We start from the raw sequence: 3,975 nt of genomic DNA, 5'->3' as shown, positions 1-3,975 counted from the left end.
CCCCCGCGCGCGGGGGGGGGGCCCTGGAGGGTCCCAGGGGCGGGGGGGGTCTGGGCCCCTGCTCGGAGGGTCCCAGCGGGGGGGGCAGAGGGGGCACTTCATCCCCCCCCCACCTCCAGCCACGATTTTCAAGGACGCTCAAGGGGAGCTCGGGCCGAATCCTGCACCCGGGGGCTGCGTCCAGAGGGGACAGAGCGGGAGACCAGGCACACGCATGTACATGCACACGCATGTACATGCACACGCGTGCACGCACACACATGCACAGGCACATGCAAGCATGCACATGCACACACATGCATATGCAAGCATGCATGCACATGCGTGCCCATACACCCCCTCCTGCACATGGGCAGCCCCCGGCTGCCGCCCCCATTGCAGAGCCTGGGGAATCGGTCCCGGCGGCTCCGCACACCCCAGGGCCGGGACTTTCCCCATCTCGCTGCCCCCTCCCAGGCTCCCTGGGGACCTCTGCCCTGGGGACACCCTCTGCAGCCACCGCAGCGTCCCCAGCTCCCCCGTTCCCGCACAGGGCACTGCCTTGCACCCCTGTACACTGTTTTGGGGCTGTGCGGGACATTTTCAGGAGCCACAGCCCGCTTGGGTTCGGAGGGATTCGCGCTGGGATCTGGGGGTCCAAGGCAGCCCGGCGAGGCCGGGACAGAGCAGAGCATCCCGAGGAGGGGCTGCCTTTCCCCCCCCCCCGCCAGCCTCCCCACCGATAATCTTCATATCAATTTTAATCCCCCTCTACATGAGCGGCGGATGGCACAAGTGACGCAGGGTGATTTGAAAGCGTCCCATTTCCAACTCCATCCCAGCCCTAAACCCCCTAATCCCCCTCACCACTGTGGATTTCAGGAAGGGGGGGATAATGTGGGGGGCCAGGGGCTGGAGCCACTTGGTGCCTGGGCTTGTCCAGCAAGTGGGGGCCATAGGGAGGCTCTGGGAACAGCCTTAGGCTCCACTCGGGGCTCCCCAGGGCCGGGACCTTCCTCCTCCTCCTCTTCCTCCTTTCTAAGAGCCTCCTAGGTGCTTGTGGCAGCACCTGCACAAGCAGAGGCCGCGTGTGCACGTGCACATATGCACGTTACATACGTGCTCTGTGCAGCTCCGTGCAGCCCCATGCAGCTCCATGTGGCTCCGTGCATGTCTGTGCGGCTCCATGGAGCTCCATGCGGCTCCGCAGGGTCCAGTACGCTACCTGGTGCCATCGGGGCCTTCGTGGCCACCTTCTGCAGCCTGTTTCTGGCCCACAGGGTGCCAGGCAGGGCCCTGGGGCAGCTAAACTGCTCAATGATCCAGCCAGCCCTAGTGAGAGGCAGTGCCGACCCCATCCCGCATCCCGCCGCATGCTCCAAGAGCCGGGATGGGAGAAGCTGGGGGGGAGGCAGCCCTAAATCCGCACCCGGTTCCTGCCCGTGTCCCTGTGCCCGTGTCCGCACAGGCCCCGCGTCCCCTCGAGGACACAGCGGAGGCAGCGGGCGCTGCGAGGCGGGGGGAGCCGCTGGCACGGGAGGGAGAGCTGGGGATTAAGCGCAAATGCCCAGATAATGAGGATCGCTGGCCCAAACCCATTTGTGTAATTCCCATCCCTAATAGGCTTGGTGCCCTGCGGAGCGCCCAGGGTTGCTCGTCTCCGTTCCTGGCCCCCCATGCACGGAGGGCTTGGGGCACCCAGACCCCCTGGCACCTACCTGCACCCATGTGTCCATGGAGTCACAGAGTCCGGATTGGACTTCCCATTACTGATGGGAAAGACCTTGGAGGCCACTGAGTCCGGCTGCACCGCCCCTCGGGCTGGTGGTTTGGGGGCTCCTCGGGGCGCAGGTGGCTCCTGCCCCATGCGGGGCCTGGGAAAGGCGTTGGGGAGCAGGGAACTGCCCCTTCCCTGGTGATAAATCCCATGGGCTTCCCGGGCCGGCGCTGCAGGTTGTCACCGCGGGAGCCCCTGTCCCCGTGCGCTGTCCCCATCCCGTGGCCCCGTGAGCCCCGGGCTCCTCCTCGCGGCCCCGCGCCGACCCCCGGGGCCACGGGAGGTGCCACCGCGGCGCCCGGGGGGTGCAGGGCTGGGGGTCACCCGTGCAAGGGCCCTGCAGGGTCCCCATCCAGGGGGTTCTGCACCCCCAAACCCCCCAGCCTCAGGGGATGGGATCGGGAGCGCCAGGCCCCGCTGCAGCGGGCAGGGGGACACCGGGCATTGCGCTGGGGACCCGCAGGGCTGCGAGCCGGGCTGGGATCTGCCGCGGGATGTCGGCAGAGGGCAGCACGGACCTTCCCGAGCCCCGCGCGCCCGCCTGGCACCAGCACCGAGCCCTGCGAGCAGCCCGGCAGCACCCTGCCAATGTCCCCAACCTGTGTGCCCATCCTGCGTCCCCATCCTGCGCCCCCAACCTGCATCTCCATCCTGCATCCCCATCCTGCATTCCCAACCTGCATCTCCATCCTGCATCCCCANCCCCCAACCTGCATCTCCATCCTGCATCCCCATCCTGCATTCCCAACCTGCATCTCCATCCTGCATCCCCACCCTACATCCCCATCCTGTGTTGGGCGCTGTATCCAGGCTGATGGAGCCGACTGGATGCCTGTCCTGTTCCAGGACAGCCTGGACTCAGCACTGGGAGCTGAGGGGACAGGACACGAGGGGCACGGACAGGGCACGTGGACAGGCAGGGGACAGTGGCCAGGCCCTTCTCACGGCAGAGCCACCGCTCTGGGTTCTGGCAGCGGGGGCTCCTGCTCATTCCTGCAGCTTCCCCAGCCAAAATGCACAAATTTCTGTTGGGAGGAGAGGCTGCGATGCCGCTTGCATCCCACCGGCCGGGCTGGGAATTGCGTCCCACCATGGAGTAAAGCGCATGGAGTGGCACCATCTCCACTTGCCAGGTCCGTTTTCTTGGGTGCAAGGTGGCCTGTGCTGGGGAGACGCTGGAGACACTTCCACCCCGCGCCACAGTCTAGGGGCACTTCTGCACGTGGCGGGAGGTGGCCTCGGTGTGACGGAGTGGGTGCAAGGGGGACACGAGGGGATCCGTGGCACATCCCTGTGACCCGCATGGATCGTGTGGCACCACAAGAGGCCACCATCCGGGCTCGGGCACCTGCTGGGGACAGCACATGGAGCAGGGCTGGGAAAGAGCAATGGAGGGGCCCTGCTCTGCGGGCTGGGGGTGGCAGCTGAGCTCCCATCGTGAGCAGCCCCAAGGGTAGGAGGCTGTGGGAGCCGCTCCGGAGCGCGCGGCCCTTGGAGCACGCGGTCCTCAGAGCATACAGCTGCGCGGCGAGGCTCCCCCGCTCGTCGCCTCCTTGGCACCCTCGCTGCCTCTCCTGTGAGGACATTTTAACCTGCTGCCAGCCAGGAGGCGAAAGGGAGGATCGGGCAGCGATTCACGCCGGCCATGGGTGCCTGGGGCTGCGGGAGGCAGCGGGAAGGGTCGAGGGGCCCGGGCACTGCCAGGGGGGATCAGCCCCCAAGGGGCCCGGAGCGCTGCAGGCTCCAGGAACGGCCCTTCTGGGCCTGGCACCTCGCAGGGCCCCCGGGGCGGGTGCAGGTCCCAATGGGCGCCCACTGGAGCGCTGGGATCTACTGTGGGATGGGGGTCCCGTGTGGGCAGCGGCCGCCTCCGCAGTCCTGGATCGTGGACGTTCTTCACAGGGATGCGCCCAGCGGACGGAGTGGCCGTCCTCGCTCAGGGACACGCGGCCCCGTGCCCGCCGCCTGGGGCGCTGGGACAGTCCCGGCTCCCTTGGGCGCTGTCCCGAACCCAGCCGAGCCGCGGGCGCCGCCGGTTCGGTTTGAGCTAACCGAACCCCGCGGCTGGCCGGGGAGGCCGGTCCCGGTGCCCCCGCCCCGAGCGGGGCCGCGGGTCCCGGTGCCCCCGCGCCGCAGGACGGGGAAGCCGGAGCGTGCGGTGCCGGCCGGGGGAGGGACCGGAGCGGGGCTGCCCGGCCCGCAGCGGGCGGAGCCGGGGC

Source organism: Nothoprocta perdicaria, unplaced genomic scaffold, assembly GCF_003342845.1.
Source record: "Nothoprocta perdicaria isolate Ctin4 unplaced genomic scaffold, notPer1 scaffold_33, whole genome shotgun sequence".
NCBI lineage: Eukaryota > Metazoa > Chordata > Aves > Tinamiformes > Tinamidae > Nothoprocta > Nothoprocta perdicaria.
Note: the sequence above shows the minus strand (reverse complement) of the source record.